The 23,265-nt window shown below is 46.5% G+C and overlaps 1 protein-coding gene across 1 annotated transcript in view; it reads right to left on the bottom strand.

Moving 5' to 3' along the window:
- The window catches only part of MAP2K5 (mitogen-activated protein kinase kinase 5), a 933,658-nt gene that overhangs the window by 746,692 nt on the left and 163,701 nt on the right, over positions 1-23,265 (bottom strand). The window lies entirely within an intron of this gene.

Here is a 23,265-nt window from a genome sequence, read left to right as displayed (position 1 = left end):
TTTAGCTAATGGGGCCTGCTGCCGCGCTGCCGGAGCACAATTTCTGTTCTCATCCTGAAGCAAAGTTCTTAACCCAAGGTACTATTTCTGGGTTAGCGGAGTCTGTAACCTGAAGCATCTCTAACCTGAAGCGTCTGTAACCCGAAGTACAACAATACACAAAAACACATTTACTTAAACCACCCCCTTGGAACCAGCCCCATATGAACATCCTTACCTTTCTAGAGCCATGCGCCAAGCGGGTCTTGTTTACTGAGCTCTGGGATGCTCTCACAAGATCTTGTGGGGCTATCCAAGATGCTATGAGATCTCATGAGAGCATCCCAGAGCCTGCACAAGAACATCCCAGAATCTGGTAAGCAAGGCAGAAAGCTTAAGAGCTCTTTCTGCACTGGCAACAACCCTGCACGAAAAGAGCTTTTAAGCTCTCTGCCTTCTGCACATTTGTGTGATGTCAGAAGGCCCGCTTTCACTGACCTCACACAAGGCAGGAGCACCCTGGACAGCTCTATGCAGGTCTCAGGCTGGAGACTCCATAAGAGCAGAACTTGAATGTTGCTTCAGCACCAGCCACCCTCAGACTGAGCTTTAAGGAGGAGCTTCAGCCCCTACTCACTTGCTAGCTCTGCCTTCCACAAAAGGAGCCTCTTCATTTAAAATCTGCTCCAGCAGTAATTTACTCTGCTCACAGTGGTAGCAGTATAGCACAGGTTCCCCAAAGTTCCCCTCCACAGATGACTTCAAAATTTGCTGAGGGTTTTGTTGGACCACTTAATGATTTTTTCTGCCTGTTGTAGGAATTGTAATTCACTCTGTTAATTTTATTTTTATTTTTATTGCTTCTTTTATTCCTCACATTGTATGACAATTTGAATTCTATGGAAGTTAAATTGTATTACAATAAGAAATAAAGGGAGCAATAAAAACATTATTTTCAAACCAATATGAATATATAATTCAATGGCTGTGTTGCTTTCCATCTTCAACCACAAATCCACAGATGCATGGCAGATTACCTAAATGAAGCACGTGGACCGTGGGGGTCCGTGGATCACAGTTTGAAAAGAAGAAGAGGAGTTTGGATTTGATATCCTGCTTTATCACTACCCGAAGGAGTCTCAAAGCGGCTAACATTCTCCTTTCCCTTCCTCCCCCACAACAAACACTCTGTGAGGTGAGTGGGGCTGAGAGACTTCAAAGAAGTGTGACTGGCCCAAGGTCACCCAGCAGCTGCATGTGGAGGAGCAGAGATGCGAACCCGGTTCACCAGATTACAAGTCTACCACTCTTAACCACTACACCAAACTGGCTCTGCCCTAGAGCTTCTGAGATGGCTCCACAGGCTCTTCTTAGGGAAGGGTTCCTAGTTGGTTAGGTTGCTTCTGGGACTGGCCCTGTGGATCATCCCCTCCCCTACTCTGAATCCCACATCCTCATCCCATGAAGAAAGTCAGCCTGACCCCAGGAGAGGGCTGGTAGAGGAGAAAGGGAGCTGGAGGAAGGAGGGAGCAAAAAAACAGAGGCAGAGAATCAAGGAGAAGAGCATGCTGAGATAAGAAGGGACAGAGAGGTAAAGTTGACCTGGGGATAAGACAAGAAAGGGTTGCAGAAAGAATGATGGAAAAGTGAGGTAGAATTTATTATTATTATCCTCAGTGAGGTCAGTACGTAAGATTACAGCCTCGCCAGCATGGGTCCCTTTTTCCACACAAGTTGCCAAAATTCAAACATGTATCATCCAATATAATGTGCACTATCTCAGCCTCCTCCATGAACTCTTTTTTCTTTTCCAGGAGGAAGGTGGGATGCGGAACCCTATTACGGCCTCAGACATTGTGAATTGTTTTACTGTTACAAACCTAAGACTTCTAACCACCACTCACACTCACTCACACACGCACACACACACACCCGCCTCCATCTGCCCGTTTGTCCTGAGGATCTGTTTAAGGATGGGCAGAAATAACAAGCTGGTTCCAAAAATAAAATAAAATGGACAATCCTTTGGCAGTGAGTGAAAGAAACACGGTGTAGCAACAGAGCCAGGGCACATGATCATATTTTGAGAGCTTTGTCTCCAGAGCACTGTTAAAAACACCCACTAATTAGCGCTTTCTGTGGTTGTCAGAAGGCACAGGGAGGCAGGCAGAATGCAATAAGAGTGCAATCTCCAGCGGGTTGCAAAGCATTTTTTATATATATATATTTATTTAGCAAAGCATTATTACTTCTGAAAGTTTAGGTCTGCCTTCCCCAATTTGCTGCTTTGGACTATGACTCCCATCAGCCCCAGCCAGCATGACCAATGGTCAGAGCTTATGCACATTGGGGGTCGAACCATTTCTAGAGATCACCAGACTGGGGAAGACTGGCCTGTGGGCTCATGTGCTTCAAGCATTGCTGATGCCAGGCTATTTTGTACCAAAGACAAGACTTACCGGTAACCTCTTGCACCTCTGCAAAAGTAAAATAAAATGTTAATTTTCAAAAACAGATGCCGTCTAAAAATGATTAAATTCTTCAAAATAGAAAACAGAAGTAAAATATTATCTGGAACGTATAAGATATTAAAAAAATCTAGTATGTATAAAACTGTGCCCCTCAAAAGTCACCACTCTGCCCCTCTGAGGTCTATGCCCTAAGGGGCTGCACTCACTGGCTCTGGCTGCAAGCAAGAGAATTATTGCTTACTATTTAATTATTGAATTTATATCTCACCATTCTAGGGAAGCCCAGGGAGGCAAAAACAGATATTCAATTTAAAAACAAAAACAAAGCAAAAACATTCTAAAACCAACTCAAACCTTCTAAAAACAATTGCATTTTTTAAAAAAAAATTCAGTGATCTGGAGGCTGCCAGGAGCAGTATTCTTCAGCCAGCAAACGCCTGGTTTAACAGGAAAGTTTTCAGATTCCTCTTGCAAGTTAATGATGTTATAAGTTTGCGAGGGGAGGAGAGACCCCCGCTAAACCCAATAAATTAATGAATGTCAGAATCTACCTAATAATTTGAATAGGAAGGGGAAATAATTAGGACAGGAAGCTGCAGCTCCTCCAGAGAAGGGGTCCTTGGGCCGGCTCATGCAAACCCAGCCGGGGCAAGCTAGCCAAGTGTAGAGCCCTAAAGAAACACTACTTGGCCATTGGCAATGCAGAAGAACCGTCGTTCCTCCAGCTCTGAGGAGGGGGCAGACATGAGAATTGGCTGGTTACCAAGGTGGTGGTGGGGTGAGAGGTGACAGGAAAAAAGAGTGTCATTTTGCATGGGACAAGGGATGCTGAGACAGGGGCGTAAGAAGGGGGTGGTGGACTGCCACGGGTGCCCTCACTGCGGGGGGTGACATTTAGTGCGCCACCCACCCGCGACTCCCAAGCCTACCCCGAGCCGTCGGGGTAAGGGGTGTTAGAATGCCTGCTCCATGATTGCAGTCATGGGATTTTTGTCTATCACATGATGGTGTATATTATGACTGCACATAGTGGGAAGTGATGGAGACAGGATGTTTGTGTTACTGTGTTCCGTGAAGTGGGACTATTGTCCTTTGTTCTTTTTCTCTTTGCTGTCTGATGCTAGAGAGAGAGGGAGCCACGTTGCAGTGCTCCGTGTGTGTTTATATGTAAATAAAGTAGATTAGCCAAAATGCTGAGTTGCTGAGGTCTATTATGCAAGCTGTGCAAACTCTGCAGATCCTTAAGTGTGCTGGCGTCTGTAAGCATCGGTCGCTGTGATGTTTGGGCTGAAGAAAGATTATGAAGCTCCCGAACGATCGACCAGGAGGGAGAGAACATGCCAGCTGGGCATGTGTCTATGCCGGGGTCCTACTCGAATGTAAGTTGAACTCCTGACAAGTGGGGGAGCTGCACTGCTTTGCTGACGGCATTCCCTCCTTCGTTTTAACAGCTTGGGGGAGGCTTGGGAGTCGTGGGCAGGCGGCGCACCAAATGTCTGCCATGGGCAGCTTGCTCCACCCTTCCGGCCTCAGGGTGAGCGCACCGCTCTGGGCACCCGAGTGGCTGTCTTGCACCTTGGAGGGCACCCTCTGCACCACGTGCCACCCCCCTCGGGAGCATGCCCACCCTGTTGACTGGAGAGGTTGCAAGCCAGAGACTGGAGAGCATGGCTGGGTGCTCTGGACTCAAGCTGGCTGAAGCTATGGGAGAAGAGACATCTCTGGAGATGTAATGCTGTGAGCTCTCTTCCTCCCCATGCAGAACCAGGTGTATATAGCTGTAAAATAAACCATATATCTTTAAAAAACTACAGCCTCCGCCATGCCCTGAATTCACAACAGAAACATGGCCCTAAGTGAGCGCCCGAAACCCCTGGAATCTTGCTACCGCTCAGCAGAGATTGAGGGGTGTAACAGTAATGATGGAGACAGGGACCTCAATAGGAAGGGCATTTCACAACCAGGGGACTACCACCAAAAAGGCCCTGTCGCGAGTCAGCGCAAACAGCCTTCAGTGATGGCACCGACAAGGCCTCGTCTGCCATTGTAGGGTCAGAGATGGTTGGAATTAGAGAAAGCTCATTTAAGGCTTTATATGCCAGAATTGGGCCCAGTAGCTCAGTGACAGTATTATTGTTGCTGTTTCAGTATAGATGTAACTGTGAAACAAGAGAGCACACTGTGGGTCAATGGAAAATTGCATTTGCAGCAAGCCTTTTTATATTTCATTGGTTAACAATTGCTCCATCATTCATTGTTTTAGAAGACAGACTGACTGAAATCCAGGTTCCTATGAAGGCCACTGAGAACAGCAGTATAAGAGCTAGGAGGACACCAGGCTGATGGAAGTTGCTTTGTGTTCTGTGAAAAGAAAATGATGGATGACTCGTGGGGGGGGGAGAGAAGGGGAGAGGTCAAGAATAGGTAGCAGGAATGAGGGAGAGCCAGGGGCGTAGTGGTCATGGGGGTTCTAAGACCTGCTTACTCTTTCTGCAGCAGGTTTTCTTCAGGGTCCCAGTCTCCAGGCTCCAAGAGCCACCCAATCAGCATGAAAGGGAGCTTCTTAGCCACGGAGAAGTCTTATCACCCTTGGAGCTGATTGGAGTGAAAGGAGGTGAGTCAGCCACTCTCGCTCTGGAGAAAATGCACAGGAGTGGTTCAATAAACAAGGGGAGATGTTCTGTATGCTCCAAAGCTAAGCATTCAGAAACACTGAAAACACAAGGTGCTTTCAGTTTCTGTTATGTGCAGTGGAACTTCAAGGAAAACATGAATTAAGTCGCTCCAAAGGAAGATATTGGAGCACTCCAAGTCATTTGCCCAGGTACATGCTGAGAAAATAGTAGATCCAGCTGAAATACATGGAGATCTGCATTGACCATTGCAGTACATCTCTAATTATTACTATTGTATATTTATCAGATTATTGTATAAGAAGGAGCATGGTTGTGACTATCACAAAGGGACCCCTGCACTGCTGAATTTGCCACTACGCTATGGATATCCAAGGCTCACAAAGGAGCAGGTTAAACATAGCCAAGGTGGTATCATGATTGGCAAAATGAAGGTGGAATCCGGAAGCCCCAAATAGGCAGTGAAGGCACTACCACCTGGCTGCCAAGCTCCCTGGTTCAATAAAATTCATATTTAACAGCTGGTTTAGGGAGGGCTTTGCTGGAGGTGCTGTTGCTTGTGTGATGGCTTCCTTATGGTAAAGGTAAAGGGATCCCTGACCGTCAGGTCCAGTCGCGGATGACTCTGGGGTTGCGGTGCTCATCTCACTTTATTAGCTGAGGCAGCCAGCGTACAGCTTCCGGGTCATGTGGCCAGCATGACTAAGCCGCTTCTGGTGAACCAGAGCAGCGCACGGAAACGCCGTTTACCTTCCTGCCGGAGCGGTACCTATTTATCTACTTGCACTTTGATGTGCTTTCGAACTGCTAGGTTGGCAGGAGCAGGGACCGAGCAACGGGAGCTCACCCCGTCACGGGGATTCGAACCGCCAACCTTCTGATCGGCAAGTCCTAGGCTCTGTGGTTTAACCCACAGCACCACCCGCCACCTCTAATTGTCCCATGAGGCAGCTCTGACATCATGTGGGGGACCTGGGCAATTTTCTGCTTGACGCTGCAGGCACTGTCAGCTGCGCTCATCAGTGCTTTTGGGCTGTGCTTTTATCTGAGCATGAACAAAGTGCTGTGTCCTCACTACAACCCTTCTTTCCACCGGCATCTGAGGGCTGTGGTGGGCCTCCCTTTTTAAAAACTCAGCCCTGCTGGAATTCCAAACCACAGCAGCCAATTAACCAACTGGAAACTGAGTTTTTTTGTTTGGGGTGAGATAGCGAGGCCTTTGGAAAATGTCCAGCATGACCCTTCCTTGATCAAAAGCCTCTACCTCCCAGCCAGAAATTTTGAAAGCAGCTGGTAATTTGGACTCCTATGGGAAACTTGGCAAGAGTTGCAAGGTTGGAATTTTTACTTGGGAAGGCTGAACTATTGCCTGCTTTTGAATTTCTCTCTCCCCTCCCTTCCTTCTGATTGAGAAGACGTAATTCCAGGAATGTCTCCAGGCCCCAGCTGTGCTGATGAAAGCCTTCATGAATTCACAGTTAATGCTTGCAGCCCTGGAAGATGAGACTGGCTGATCTAGCAAGCTGAGTCACCAATGCCAGCACAGGGTGCTCTCCTCTGCTACGTGACTCTTCGACTGGGTGCTCCCCAGGTGATTCATACCCCCAGACTCCAGAACCTGGCGGTGCATGAGGAAACCCACTAAACCCAGGAATCTTATAAATGGTCATTGACAATAAGCTTGCCATGCACAGTGATTAGATGATGCTTTCTGTTTGTCTATTTGCTTTTTTCTCTGAGGGAAAGGTACGGTATGTTTTGCATGCTCTGTGAAGAGAGAAGAAGAGGAAGAAGAAGAGTTTGGATTTGATATCCCGCTTTATCACTACCCAAAGGAGTCTCAAAGCGGCTAACATTCTCCTTTCCCTTCCTCCCCCACAACAAACACTCTGTGAGGTGAGTGGGGCTGAGAGACTTCGAAGAAGTGTGACTAGCCCAAGGTCACCCAGCAGCTGCATGTGGAGGAGCGGGGAATCGAACCCGGTTCCCCAGATTACGAATCTACCACTCTTAACCACTACACTACACTGGCTTCCAGAGAGCAAGAAACCTACCAACTCTGTTGCCAAAGGCAGTGGTCACGTCCTCAGCTTCTGTTGTGTGATCATTTGCAAACCTTTGTCAATGATGGGATTATAAAGATAAGGACCTTTGGAGAATCAGACGCAAACTGATGAAGAAGAAATTAGTTGGGTGAGAAAAGGCAAATGAATTATTGGGCTGGAGATTAAGACTAGGTTTATCTGTGGAGTCAGTTGACAATAGCAAGGTTTGTGTTTCTTTAACTGTGCAGTTGTGTGATAAAAGATTAAGAGATTGGTAAGAGATAGTTAAGAATCCACAGTCTAGGACTGCACTCCTAACTAGGGCTGGGTGATATATCAATATATCGTCCAAAACCGGTTTGAAATCCATATCGTGACATTGGTTTCTTAATTTCTGACCTAGCAATATATCGCAATATATCGTGCTGTGGAGAAATCACAATGAGGGGGAAACCCTGAAGCTGGCCAATGCCTCTACATAGCTACTCCATAGCTTATTTCAGACATTGTGATATATCAAGATGTTCAGCTGGTGATATATATCAAAATTTGAAAACCAGAGATCAGTCAGCCCCCTTCAGACGGACTGCCCACCTGTGGACTTTGGCAGCTTACTCACTGCACCTTAATTCCTTACGCTTCAGGGCCTGGCTGCAACTGCTCTCTGGCTATGCCCTAGATTGCCCTTATCAGCAGCACTCTGACAGCAGTCTTCTTGGAATGACACTGCTCCTTATGCCTTCGTGTGCCAGCTCTAGCCTGGTGCTTTGGAAGGGGTCTTAGGTCAGGGCCAGAACCCCCCTGTTGCATGCATGCAGCAGATTCCAAGCTTAAACCACTCCATCTTAATCCACACTTGTGGGTCAAACTGGCCAGTGGAAAATACCACCATTCCTATTCAGCTTCACTGCTTCTGCTCATTCGTTTAGGGTGCAGCGCCCCCTAGTGGGCAACTACGAGCATGCAGTGCTTCCTTTCTGAAAATAGAAGCCGCCTTCTATTGAGCTGTTGGGCCATCAACCCCAGTATTGTCTACACAGACTGGCAGCAGCTCTCTAGGTTTCAGAGTCTCTCCCAACTTTATCTGGAAATGCCAGCAGGGATTGAACCCAGGACGTTCAGCATGCAAGGCAGATGTTCTGTCACTGAGCAGCCCTGTCCCATCAGGCCTTATCCTCCTGAATTTATTTTGACCCCCAACTGATGCCTATATCAGTCTCTGACAACCTAGTATTATGGGGCGCAGCTCCAGTAAGCATAGCCAAATTTACTTACTTATTCAGGAATCTGTCTAATCTGATACATCAGTGTGTCACCTTTCTCTCTAAAACAAAGCTCCCACAAACTGAAGCTTAATAAAAACCCGAGGAGCAAATACTGTTGCCATCAGGCAACCTGAGAACCCAGAGCAGAGATCAAAGACCACTTCCAGCTTCATTTAAAAAAAAAAATAGTCTCCTAAAACTTCGTGCCTGCCACCTTGAACACCTTTGTGAGATATAAAGGTAATCAGTAAATAAAAGTTTGAAACACCCAATTACTGTGGCAAACAATTCAAATAAATAACGTTTACCCCATGAGGATGGTGTGCCAGCCAAGTGCAAAGGGCGAGGGGTAGTTACCTGGGAAGAGGAACCAAATTCCTCCTCATCTGATGCTGGAGGTGAGAACTCTGAAGCTGAAGAGGAAAGGCATGGGGGGGGTCAGTCCTACTCAAGGCCACTGCTCCTCAATGAACCTGTGAAACCAGGACCTCCCTCCCTCCCAGCCCAAGGATGTGGTGCTGCCATCATCTGACTTGGGGGGCTCTGCGGCAGACAACTCTGGAAGACCTGAGGCTTCTTGACTCCCTTGTAGCAGGAGATTCCTATAGAAGTCTGGGCCCTTTTCATAGAATCATAGAACTGTAGAGTTAGAAGGGACCCTGCTATACACAGTGATACCTCAGGTTACAGATGCTTCAGGTTACAGACTCCGCTAACCCAGAAATAGTACCTTGGGTTAAGAACTTTGCTTCAGTGCTTTTTTTGTTTCAAGCCCCCCCAATTATAGACAATGTGAAAAGTTTTAAAGAATGGCAAAAAGCTCTTTCTAGATTTATCTGGCAGGGGAGGAAACCCAGAATTAAATACAAATTACTTACGGATTCCAAAGAAAGAGGGGGATTCTCTCTGCCAGACTTAAAAATCTATTTTGAAGCTGCCGCACTTTGTTGGATTAAAGAATGGATGAAATTAGAAGATACAGATTTACTAGATTTGGAGGGATTTGATAATGTGTTTGGTTGGCATGCATATTTGTGGTATGATAAAGTAAAAGCCCATAAAGCATTTAAAAATCATATAATTAGGAAATTGTTGTATACTGTTTGGATAAAATACAAAGACCTTTTAGAAAGAAAGACACCCAGATGGCTTTCACCAATGGAGGCAAAGGCCCAGAAAAAATTAAATATGGATACCAAATGGTTGAGATATTATGACTTATTAATAGAGGAAGAGGAAGGTTATAAATTAAGACCATTTGAGCAAATTAAAGATAAGCTAAATTGGCTACATTACCACCAGATTAACGAATTGTATAAACTGGATAAGAAAAATGGTTTTGCCTTGGAAAAATCTAAGTTGGAGATGGAGTTGTTAGATACTGAAGGTAAAAACTTATCTAAAATGTACAAGCTTTTGCTGGACTGGCATACGAAAGATGAACAAGTTAAATCGGTGATGATAGATTGGGCAAGAGATTTAGGACATAACATAATGTTTGAGGACTGGGAAAGATTGTGGAAGAAAGGGGTGAAGTTCACCACATGTACTTTGTTAAAGGAAAATATTATGAAAATGATGTATAGATGGTATTTGACCCCTGTAAAATTAGCAAAGATGTATCATAATTGTGATAATACATGTTGGAAATGTAAAGAAAAGGAAGGAACATTCTTTCATATGTGGTGGACCTGCTCCAAGGTGAAAGACTTCTGGGAAAAGATTTATAATGAATTGAAAAAAATGTTGAAATATACATTTATAAAGAAACCAGAGGCCTTTCTTCTTGGAATAACAGGTTCAGAATTGCCCAAGAAAGATGTTAATCTATTTTTGTATGCCACAACTGTGGCTCGTATTTTGTTAGCTAAAACGTGGAAAACTCAAGAATTACCAACAGTAGAAGAATGGCAGATGAAGATGATGGATAGTATGGAGCTAGCCGATCTAACCGGAAGAGTCTGCGACCAGAAGGAGGAGGAACACCACGAAGAATGGAAGAAATTTAATGATTATTTAGTTAAATTTGTTAAGCTAAAATAACTGGAAATAGCGTCCAGATACTTAAAGGGCTTAGGATTGTATCTATGTTAACTGATAAAATAATATGTTTAATACAAGAAGGAGAAGATTTAAATATGTTAATGTTTAATTTAAAGGGTATTAAAATTGGGATTTGGAAAACCGTTATAAGGATATGCAATCAAATTCAACTAAGGGGAAGCTGGAAGGAAGAGCTGCTCCCTGCTGCAAGGCCCATTTTCACTGGCCTAGGGGGCGGGGCCCAGACTCACCTTGAACAGCTAAAAGTCTCCTGAGAGGCTGGAGGGACATTGCTGGAACAACTCTTGGGTTGGGGCAACTGGCAAAAATATTTTAAACAGTTCTAATTTTGATTTCTCTGTTTCATTTTTGTTGAATTGGTGTTAGTTAAATGTTTAGTTGGGGTTGGCCGTTATTTTAATTTGGGTATAACTGTTATTGTTGTCGGTTTCTATTGATCTATTGGCTTGTTTGTTGCTTGTATAGGATATTTTGTTTTTTAATGTTTGATGTTTTGTTGTGTTTTTATATATGTTGTGAGCTGTCCAGAGTGGCGGGGGAAACCCAGCCAGATGGGTGGGCTATGAATTAAAAAAATTATTATTATTATTATTATTATTATTACAGCAGCATATTCCTGCACAGGTGGTGCTAACAACTAGGCTGCCCCAGTTGCTATTATTACATAAGGTGTGGGGCACCCACCCCCACTCACACATGAAAACAAAGCTCACCACAGCCAACCACAAATGAACAGCCACATCCTAGGCCAACCCCAACCTCTCTCACCACCAAAGGAGCACAAGTGAACAGCAGAGAACCTGCACAAGCAACGCTGACACAAAACCCCACATATATTAAGTGAAATAGAAACATCACCACCTGACCCCACTCCCACCCATCTCTCCCCCCCTCCACTTCTTTCCCCCTATTCTTCCTCATGTCTCAACAAATGAACCCGATTTGTAAAAAAAAAAAAAAAATGTTATGGGGGGGAATACAAGAGAGAGACATTGCACATACCTTTGTAAATCAAGAAAATCTTTAATAAAAATACATTTAAAAATAATAAATAAAGCAGGTGTGGGGAACCTCCAGGCAGGGGTGCCAAACTGAATAAAATATTGGAGGGGGTAGGTAAGCCCTGCCCCCACATAAATCACATGACATGGGACCATTTGAATGGCAATGCCCACCAACCTTGGGGTCACCCAGCCCCCTTAAAATATTTTATGGGGGGGCAAAGGAACCTTGGCCCCTAGGAGTTGGCTCTCCTGCCTCCAGGTGTTTCTGCACTTCAGCTTCCATCAACCCTGGCCATTGGTCTTGATGGCTCAGGCTAATGGGAGTTGCAGTTCAGTGACACCCCCAGGCAGGATGCTCTCTGTGCTGGATGCTGTTTTGTGAACATTGCACATGATAGCTGCAGGGAGAAGGGTGCATTACCAGGACTAGGGATACCCTCACAAGTATTTCCAGGAGAAGCTCAGTGGGCGGGGGTGAATCATGCTGAGGATCCTACCAACTGCCATGCCTGGCAATTGGCCAGTAACGCTGGGGCTGGCGGCAGAGAAGGGGGATATGCTTGGCCTTCTGCCAAGAAATATGGCTACTTGACTCTCACCTGAATCATCCAGATCTCTTTTAGCTGCCCATCTGCTTTGGTCTTGCTATCTTGGAATGATGGGAGTTGTAGTCCAAAAGCAACTGGATGTCACAGTCCGGGTTACAGGCAGTCGGAGTCCCGGCTTGGTACACTGGGACCGGGGTGGAGGTCAGGAAGCAGGAATCAGCAGTCCAGGCTCAGCAGTCCAGGGGTCAGGAAGCCATGAGTCAGGAAGCCAAGAGTCCAAGGTTCAGGAAACCAGGAGTCAGGAAGCCAAGGGTCCAAGAGTCAGGAAGCCAAAGCACAGCTAGGTGGGTAGCGTGTTGTTGAGGCAAAGAGCCAGAGGGAAATGCTAGTCTTATATATCCCTCCCAGCCCTTGCCACCCAGTGCTACGAGTCTTCTGTCAAGCCTCACCTGTGTGGCCGCGCCTTGCCCTTCCAGACCAAACTCAGGAAGGCCCCAGTCCTGCGAGGCCCTCCCAGTCACAGGGCCTGGCTCCTGCACGCACTCCTGACACTGGAGACCCAAGTGCAGGCATAGGCAAACTCAGCCCTCCAGATGTTTTGAGACTACAATTCCCATCACCCAGACCACTGGTCCTGCTAGCTCGGGAGTCCCAAAACATCTGGAGGGCCGAGTTTGCCTAAGTGTTTCTGAGTACCAGTTGCTAGAAGCCACAAGAGGAGAGAGTGCTCCTGTGTTCCGGTCCCGCTTCCCAGAGGCATCTGGTTGGCCACTGTGAGACTGGATGGGCCATTGGCCTGATCCTGCAGGCTCTTCTTATGTTCTTATGCTAGTAGCAATTAATCCATGGACACCCTCGCTTTCTCTCATCCTTACCCTAGATCTTGAATTTATTACAACTTCAGAGACAGGCCAGTCTGACTGAAGTGCTTTTTACTTTGGTGTCAGGACAATGATTTGAGCGTCCCCTCTCTTGCTAGCTCTTCATTTCATTTCTTTTCCAGGGTCTGCCATCTCCCTCCAGCTGTTCGAAGGCGCTTGGCAGTGCCGGTCTTCCTTCATTCAGCCGCTGACGTCTCATTCCCTCTAATTATTTCATATTGCACAGAGTAGATCAGTTTCATAATTTCTAGTATATTAAGCACTTAATATGTTGTGTCATTTGAAACTGCATCTTACAGTCAGCAAAGTGCATTTTAATGAGAGCTAAGTGGTGTGAAAATACTAATCCCACATAACAGTTGGGTTGGTGTTTCATTTTTGCTTTTTTGAAAATTTTAATTTGAACTCTCATATTTTCATAAGCTTTGGCACCCTGCACAGAATTATCGTTTGAGCAGGTGGTTATGTTGAAATAAAATTCAAATAAATGGGTGCTTTGTTAACTCATTTGTCATATTGCTGCGGGGAGTTGCCAACGTATTTACCAGCCCCTGCTCCAGTGCCTTTAAGCAGCAGCTTGGTCTGCACACATGATTAGCAGCTGACAAGGCTGATTGCGATGCCATGAAAAGATTGATTTGCTGAACTCTGCAGCAACTCTGCACAAGAGCAAATAGGGTCGCTTTTTCCAAGCAGTTGGCAACTGTAGCATAATGACCTCTCCCTTAACAGAGAGCTCTCAGAATGGCTCTTATGCAAGACTGTGGGTTACCGGTATATAGCAGCAAGAAGCTACCTACATCAGAAACTGACTACTGGCTCCGGTTACACTGTTACCTGCTCAGACTGGCAGCCCCTGGAGAAGCCGGGGGTTGAATTTCGGGCCTCCTGCATAGAATGGTGCTCTGCCATTGAACCACAGCCCTTCCCCAGCGCTTGGCTGCAAAAAAAAACCCGCATAGAAGCCACAACCCTTGACCAGGGTTTAATTTCAGCCCCGAAACCCCTTTTCAGTCTGCACTATCTCTAATCCAGACCCCCGAGAAACATCAGACAAACGGTGTTTGGCTACATTTTCCTTCCCTGAGCAAAAATTCCATTGCCTCTAGTAAAATTAAGCCCTGTTGCGGGGTGAGTTCGAGCAAATATAAAAGGATGTCACATAGAGGAGGGAGAAAGGTTGTTTTCTGCTGCTCCAGAGAAGCGGACACGGAGCAATGGATCCAAACTACAAGAAAGAAGATTCCACCTAAACATTAGGAAGAACTTCCTGACAGTAAGAGCTGTTCAACAGTGGAATTTGCTGCCAAGGAGTGTGGTGGAGTCTCCTTCTTTGGAGGTCTTTAAGCAGAGGCTTGACAACCATATGTCAGGAGTGCTCTGATGGTGTTTCCTGCTTGGCAGGGGGTTGGACTCGATGGCCCTTGTGGTCTCTTCCAACTCTATGATTCTATGATTCTATGATTCTATGATTCTATGATTCTATGATTCAATGATTCAAACGTGCAAGGAGGGATTCGGGAGAGCCTTCGCATTCCGCGGGAGCCCGCAATTGTCTCTTGCGCCCACTAGATGGCAGGCTTGCGATGCGGAACTAAATTAATTCACCATCCGATGGGCACAGTTGTTCGTTCCGGGTTTTTAATGGCACCATATTTTTCCTATTAATGTTTCATTTTACTTAATGAGAATTTCAGAAGCTAATTAAAATATATACCAGAAACCACAATCAGCAACAAATTGTATAATTATCAATAATTATGCACATTCCAATAGTTGGGTGGTTAATGCCTCAGCGAGGTGACATTTCAACAGTGTGAGAACAAGAGGGCTTATAGACTGATAGGCTGTGGTGCTCCTTATCAAAAGCCTAAGAGGTTGCATGGACGTAGCCGTCAATCAAGCTCCAAATCTGAGGTTCTGCCCCCCCCCACAACAAAAGCCTGCCCCTCCCCTAACAAATGGTGCTGGAGGAGACTCTTGAGAGTCCCATGGACTGCAAGAAGAACAAACCTCTCCATTCTTAAGGAAATCAGCCCTGAGTGCTCACTGGAAGGACAGATCCTGAAGCTGAGGCTCCAATACTTTGGCCACCTCATGAGAAGAGAAGACTCCCTGATGTTGGGAAAGATTGAGGGCATAAGGAGAAGGGGATGACAGAGGACGAAATGGTTGGACAGTGTTTGCGAAGCTACCAGCATGAGTTTGACCAAACTGCAGGAGGCAGTGGAAGACAGGAGTGCCTGGCGTGCTCTGGTCCATGGGGTCACGAAGAGTCGGACACGACTAAATGACTAAACAACAACAACCCCTAACAAAAATCCTGGCTGCACCCATAGTAGGCTGCTTCAACCTGAGTCAGGTCATCTAGCTCAGCAAACAGCCTACACCAGACATGGGGAAGCTTTGGTTGCTGGACTGCAACTCTCTTCACACAGCAAACAGTTAAACTACGGAACTCCCTTCCTCAGGAGACAGTGGTGGCCACCAACCTGGATGGCTTTAAAAGAGGACTGGGCAGATTCTGGAGGAGGAGAAGGCTCTCCATGGTCACACGCCACAATGGCTATGCTCTGCCTCCAGAGGTTTTGAACTATAACTCCCACCGGATCCAGCCCCCTAGAGCAGTGTCATTGCTGCATTTGATGGAAGCTGGAATCCAAAATGTCTGGAGGGCACCAGATTGGCAAAGGGTGGTTTATACAGCCAGTAAGTGGAAATGTGAAAGACCCATAACCAGGTAGCAGTTTGCAGTCCAATTGCCACATTTTACAGTGGTACCTCGGGTTACAGATGCTTCAGGTTACAGACTCTGCTAACCCATAAATAGTACCTCGGGTTAAGAACTTTGCTTCAGGATGAGAACAGAAATCATGCTCCAGTGGCGAGGTGGCAGCAGGAGGCCCCATTAGCTAAAGTGGTGCTTCAGGTTAAGAACAGTTTCAGGACGGACCTCCAGAACGAATTAAGTTCTTAACCCGAGGTACCACTGTATCTGTATAAAACATGACATTCTCAATAGTGAAGGCTTGAATGAGCACAACTGCCCTCACCCCCCACCTGAGACATCAGCAGTGGGGTTTGAGTGAAAAAAGGTTGACATTGGTCTTACTCTTGCAGGACATAGCAACTTTCACATTTGACAGGGGAAAAGAATTCTTGAAAGAAGCTGTCGCTCAGCAAAGCTGAGAGAGACTCAAATAACGGAGCCTTGCATTCTGGCTGTAGTGTATGTTTCTCGTTTCTAGAGAGCCAGTGTGGTGCAGGGGTCAGAGTGTTGGGCTAGGGCTTGGGAGACCAGGGTTCAAATCACCACGCGGTCATGAAGTTCACTGGGTCGGACACTTCCTCTCTCAGCCCAGTCTACCTACCTTGTTGTGAGGATTAAATGAAGAGGGGGAGGAACTATGTATGCCACCTTGAGCTCCTTGGAGAGAAAAAAGTGGGGTATAAATGCAATGGATAGACATATAAATAAATGCCGTCACATGACAAAGTAACAAAAGCTAATCCTAGATCAGGGAAGGACTGCAGGTATTTACACCTTTCCTACCATATTATGAACTACCTTTCGTGGTGAGACCAGTGCCGGATATACGTATAAGCTAAACAAGCTATAGCTTAGGGCCCCACTCTCTTGGGAGCCCCCCAAAAAATTAAAGGAAAAAACCTGGATGTACATTTCCAAAATCTAAGATAAAAAAATAATAAAATAAAGCCTACATACAGCAACAGTGTTTTGTGTTGTGTAGGCTCCTATGATGTAAGGAAGGGGCCCCGCCTGCTAGCCTGCTCCCTAAAATATCACTGGTTTGCTCATTTCTATATATAGGGTGCCTACATTCTGCATGTGCAAATGGCTTTCGATACCTATTAGGTCCATAAATTACCATATAATATATATTCAACACAAAAACAGCAACAATTTGTTGTTGACAAAGGACAGCGGGACATATAAAAGGCCCCATTACCTTCAGTCGCTTAGGGCCTCATCAAACCTAAATCCAGCCCTGGGTGAGACCAGATTCAGTCTTCTCCAGACTGTGGACCTTGTGTTTTGGGCCTGGTAGATATTCTGATTACGTCTGCAGCCCATGCACTGTTATTTCTGATTGGCCAAGATCAGTACATCAGCCTTTCTTCAGCCTTCAGCCAGACGTTGTCCATTCTAGTAACTGGGGCCATCCCTGGCTTGACCTCTGGAGGCCTGACCCTTCCCATTTAACTTGGTCTGTTGCACTTAGGTATATAAGCATGATCTTGTGCAACACTCAAGCACACCCAAGCATACCTGGGATGTCCAACAGGGGTCCATTCCACACACCTGATAAAGTCCTTCACAGATACAGCAGAAGGATGTAAGAGGATCCCTGCTGGATCAAGCCAAGGTACACCTAGCCTTGCATCCTGCCCCGACAGGAAGCTCACAAGCAGGACCGAAAACAACACAACCACTTGTGTTCTCCAGCAACTGGTTTTCAGAGGCAACCTACCTGCTACAGTGGTAGCACAGCCCTCATGGCTAGGAGGCATGGGTAGCCCTTACCTCCATAAATTTGTCTGATGCTCATAAGAACCTAATAAGAGCCCTGCAGCTGGATCAGGCCAAGGGCAGATCAAGCTCAGCATCCTGTTCTGACAGTGGCCAACCAGATGTCTCAGTGGGAAGCCCCACAAGCTTCCTGGGGTAAGAATGCAACCTCTTCACTATCAGCTGATACATGAGAAACGTGTTAGCATGCTCAAGCAAGCACATAATACAGTGGTACCTCGGGTTACATACGCTTCAGGTTACAGACTCCACTAACCCAGAAATAGTACCTTGGGTTAAGAACTTTTCTTCAGGATGAGAACAGAAATTGTGCTCTGGCGGCGCGGCAGCAGCAGGAGGCCCCATTAGCTAAAGTGGTGCTTCAGGTTAAGAACAGTTTCAGGTTAAGAACAGACCTCCGGAACGAATTAAGTATGTAACCAGAGGTACCACTGTAACTTAAAAGTGTCACTAATGAACATGATTGTGTGAAACAGTTGGCACTTGGGTTTGTTTGTGTAGAGTTCTCTCTCACACACACACACACACTCACACACACACACACTCACACACACACACACACTCCTCTCTTTCCAAAGATGCAGGATACGAAGCAATTTTAATTTTAAAATATCAACAGATTAGCAGAGCCCTTTGGTGCATGCAATGCTTACAGTTACCAGAGAGAGGAAAGCATTTTATTTCTGGAGACCAGCATTCCATCTCCTCTACCATCCGCCAATGGCCTATAAATAAATCGGGGGGGGGGGGAGGAGGGACAGAGCATCTTAGAAAGATGCAGTTGAAAGGGGGCCTTGGAGGGAAATAGTGAGCCTCCAGTCAGTCGGTTGAGCCTCCAATCAATCAATCAGCAGTTTAAGGAAGGATCTGTATTGCTGCTGCTGCCCTCACCAGTTCTGAAATACTTCGCTACAATTCAGGAAGGAGAGGGAGGACATGAGCACTGGCTACACAACAAGAAGAAATCATTTTAAACTCTCAGTCTTTAGGTCAAAGGCCAGGAAGGCTTTCCTGACCAGAACTGCATGTACAGTGGTACCTCGGGTTAGGTACTTAATTCGTTCTGGAGGTCCGTTCTTAACCTGAAACTGTTCTTAACCTGAAGCACCATTTTAGCTAATGGGGCCTCCTGCTGCCGCCGCACAATTTCTGTTCTCATCCTGAAGCAAAGTTCTTAACCCGAGGTACTATTTCTGGGTTAGCGGAGCCTATGCAACCTGAAGCGTATGTAACCCGAGGTACCACTGTATATTAAAAAAGCCAACTATAGAACCTGTGAAATCTCTTTCCTGCCTTGAAGGTGTCCAAACAAGGCTGGACCAGCACCTATCAAGGATTGGTTGTGCAATGGCCTGTAGCACAACGATAGAAGCCAGAGGTGATTAACCCCTTGTGACCCACCAAACCAGTTGCAGCCTGTCTGCCATTCTTGCAGCCTGCCTGCTGCATGTGTTACCAGAAAAATGCCCATCACATACCCCGCTATTCTTTTCTCTATACCTCTGTTGTGTTCCTCCATGTGCCTCACCACATGTCCCCAGGATACACATAAAATAAGTGCACCCTTATGTCACCCCAAAGCACCACAAGACACGTGGTCTCACCTTTCTTCACCGTTTAAGTCAGATACATCTAGCTTGTTAAAACAAAGGTAACTTGAATTTCTCTATGGAACAATGTGTAAAATTATTTATAAATGTGTAATTCTTGCTTTTGGATCTTGTTGGTCATGTATGCCTCTTTGCATTGTCGGAGACCCTACACCCTCCATAATTCCCCTTGCCTGAGATCTTGTAAGGCTGCTGCCTGCCAGAGGAAGAAGAGGAGGAGGAGGAGGAGGAGGAGGAGGAGGAGTTTGGACTTGATATCCTGCCTTTCACTCCCCTTAAGGAGTCTCAAAGCGGTTAACAATCTCCTTTTCCCTTCCTCTTCCACAACAAACACTCTGTGAGGTGAGTGGGGCTGAGAGACTTCAGAGAAGTGTGACTAGCCCAATGTCACCCAGCAGCTGCATGTGGAGGAGCGGGGAATTGAACCCGGTTCACCAGATTACAAGTCCACTGCTCTTAACCACTACACCACGCAGGAAGTACCTGAGGGGTTTTCCTCCCAACCTTTTAGTTGATATGTGTCAATTGTCTTGAAATATTTTACTGTTTGCCCAGCTGTGTCGCCCAAAAGGATCTCCAGGTCCTGCTGGGCATCCTGGTTGTCATATCAAAGGAACCTCAGGAAATCCTATTTCCAATATTAATGTTTTGTGTAAACTCTGTCTGGAACTATGTAAAACTTGCTACCCCTCAGGAATGTCTCACCTTGACCTGCCTGAGCCACTGGAACCCCACCTTACATGTATTTCTGACATTTTGCCCTTGTGACACTGAGTTTTAAAGAGAATGTCCTTCTTCTCCACACCAAAATTTCTAACCTTTAAAATGAGATGTCACACTTTGTTCTTGGTCCCTCACCTCCTTGCAAGGGGTGGGGGAGACTCTGTTGCCACAAAAATAAAGATCAGCCTTCCTTTCTCTGGACCCTGCCTCAGCTCATTCATCTCTGACCGATAACGAACTTGGGGGATGCTGAGTCCTTAAGACAGGGAGTTAGGCCATTAAAAGGCACACACACACCCCTGTTTTCTGGGGACAGTATCAAAACTAATGATGTTATTAAGCAACTGCTGAACCACCACAGAAGCCTCTGTCTAACTTATTGGACAGATTTATTTCCAGCACAGATTTATTTCCAGGGCTAGAATTATGGGTGGTCCCTAGATGGCCATCACCCACCCATCTCTTCTTATGTTTGATCCCTCTAAGGACAACTTCTGGGGGTTTTCTCCCCGCTTCAATATTCTGCCTTCTTTCTGATTTTAGAGGTTTTACAATGAAGAGAGTGTGTGTCAGGCCATGTCTGTTCAGAAATTAGAAAAATGAACTCTGCACATGCTCAAAGGCTCTTTCCATCACACATCCCTGCAGCAAGCCCAGCTTTCGCCAAGGGGCCCAGGGCTTAAAATATGCTGTGACTTGGTTCAAATTAAGCTGTGAGAGGAAGACTAGGAAGTGAGTAGCGGGAGCAAAAGAGAAGCTGTGGCTCAGTGGGGGAGCAACTGCCTTCTATCTGAACATCCCTGGTTCAATCCGCAATGGAGTCTTTTCACTTTTGCCCTCCCATCAGATGTCAAGGAGATAAAGAACTACGCAACTTTTAGAAGACACCTGAAGGCAGGCCTGAATAGGGAAGTTTTTAAATGTTTGATAGTTTAATATTTCTTATATTTTGCTGGAAGTTGGCCAGAGTGGCTGGGGAAACACACAAGGTGGTATTATTATTATTATTATTATTATTATTATTATTATTATTATTATTATTATTATTATTATTATTATTACTGCTACAACTACTACTACTATTATCCTGCCCAGGAGATCCGATTCTGGCGCCCTCTACTGGCCAAAGAAAGTATCGCGAGCGCTTGAGGAATTGCGCTAAGCAGGAAAGGCGGCTGTTCTCAGTTTCTTTTAATTCGTGTCTAACAGGGAGGTTTGGGGAGGGGCAGCAATCCGATGCAGCAGAAGATTGCAAGGAGGCAGATAGGAGCACAGGGCTCCAGGCAGGAGATCTCTTATATTTGTTCCCCAGGAGCTGCGCCCAAGCAAAGGTGGAAGGAAAGAAATAAAGTGGTTTAGGATCGTCCGAGGCTGCTTCTCCGGTTTGGCCCAGGAGAATGCAACACAGATCACTGGTCCATCTAGCTCTGCATTGTCTACACGGACTGGCAGCTGCTGTCAAGGATTTTCAGACAAGTAACACTCCAAGCCTTACCAGGAGATGAGGCCGATTGAACCTGGGGCAAAGCAGACGCCCACCACTGAGCTGCAGGCGTTTCCCATGAATCACTCTTGGCCTCCCCCCCCCCGCAGCTGCTCCCCCAGACGCAGCTCAGGCAGAGCTGCGGACTTGGCTTACTAGCTGGTCAAACTGGAGATTCCTGCAAACCAGCCAGCACCTCAGTGGTAGAGCATCTGGCCTGCATGCAGAACGTCGCAGGCCCAGTCTTCTGTATCTCCAGGTAAAGCTGCAAAAGTCTGCGGCCTGAAAACCTGGAAAGCCTTTGTCAGCCAATGTGGGCAATATTGAGCTATAAAGGTAAAGGGATCCCTGACCATTAGGTCCAGTCGTGACCGACTCTGGGGTTGCAGCGCTCATCTCGCTTTATTGGCCGAGGGAGCCAGTGTACAGCTTCCAGGTCATGTGGCCAGCATGACTAAGTTGCTTCTGGTGAAACCAGAGCAGCACACGGAAACACCGTTTACCTTCCCGCCGGAGAGGTACCTATTTATCTACTTGCACTTTGACGTGCTTTCGAACTGCTAGGTTGGCAGGAGCAGGGACCGAGCAACAGGAGCTGAACCCGACGCAGGGATTCGAACCGCCGACCTTCTGATCAGCAAGCCCTAGGCTCTGTGGTTTAACCCACATCTATTGAGCTAGATGTGTGCTAACTCAGTCTAAAGAAGACTCTTCTATTCCTGTTTAAACTTGCCCTTGATAGGAGGGCTGAAATCCTATTTGATCTTTACAGGAATCATAGAATTGTAGATAGACTTGGAAAAGACTCATCCTCAAGTCCAACCTCCTGCAATGCAGGGATCACAGTTTAAGGAAGGAGCTCAGCTCAGGGCAGGATTAGGTCCCCCATTCAATCCGTGGCAAGATTTCCAGGGAGGACTGGGAGAGACTCCTGTCTGAAACTCTAGAGAGAGCTACTGCCTGTCAGTGTGGACTGTACTGAGCTTAATGGACCATTGGTCTGGCTCAGTATTCAGCTTGAAACGTCAGGATTCAAGCAGGGGTGCTGTCAAGGCAAGACTTTGGAGGAGTCTCCCGGCTACATGAGCTGGAGGCCCCGAAATGCCACAAGGAAGTGATGGGGAACCCTCACTCCTCAAAAGAGGGGTCCCGCGTAAATTCACCAAGTCCAGCTAGGGGCGCCAACTTGAATAAATATTGGGGGAGGGCAGGTAAGCCCCACCCCACATAATCGATCACATGACGCAGTGCACACACAGTATTTGAATGGCAAGGCCCATCAACTTGGGGGGGGGGAGGAACCTGGCCCTCTCAAATATTTCAACGGGGGCCCGAAAACCCCTAGGTCCCTAGGAACTGACTCCTATGAGTCCAGCATCTAAAATGACCTCACAGCTCCACCGCTGCAAGGAAGCCTTAATTGATGATGAAAAACTGTTGCCCATATTTTGCAAAGAGAGAGAGAGAGACCATTTCAGACGCTCAGAACTTCGATCAGGTCTCTCCTCCCGCCCCCAATAATAAATCCATCACCGATCACGTGTGGCTTTTCGAAGTTCGCTGCTTTGTTCAAAAGTCGAATTTTATTAAACAAGAACCAAACAAAAACGGGGGGAAACAAAACCCAAAAACACCTGACAAATTTTTCTCCGGGAACAACTAGGGGGGGTGGGGGGGGAAAGAGTCTGTTCTGGGAGCGGCCGACGCTGGCGATTATTTTGGGGGGGGGGCGGGGCGCCAGGCGTATGTCCCGATCGCCGGCCTCTGTCTTTAAAGTGCTGTTATACATCAACAGTTTACAAGAGATGATGATCGAGGGGGCTGGGAACATAAATAAATATACAGAATAAATAAACCAGCAAATAAATAAAGAAAGAATCGTAACGAATACTGGACGGGGGGATTCGGGGAAATCACAGTACGCTTCTTCTATCCATTGCACATCGCCACTTGGAAGCCCCCCTCCCCAGACCAAGTCTGTGCCAGGGTGGAGAGGCGTGGACCCAA

This window comes from Podarcis filfolensis (assembly GCF_964270895.1).
Source record: "Podarcis filfolensis genome assembly, chromosome: 14".
Lineage (NCBI taxonomy): Eukaryota > Metazoa > Chordata > Lepidosauria > Squamata > Lacertidae > Podarcis > Podarcis filfolensis.
Note: the sequence above shows the minus strand (reverse complement) of the source record. Positions and strands in the feature narration are given on the sequence as shown.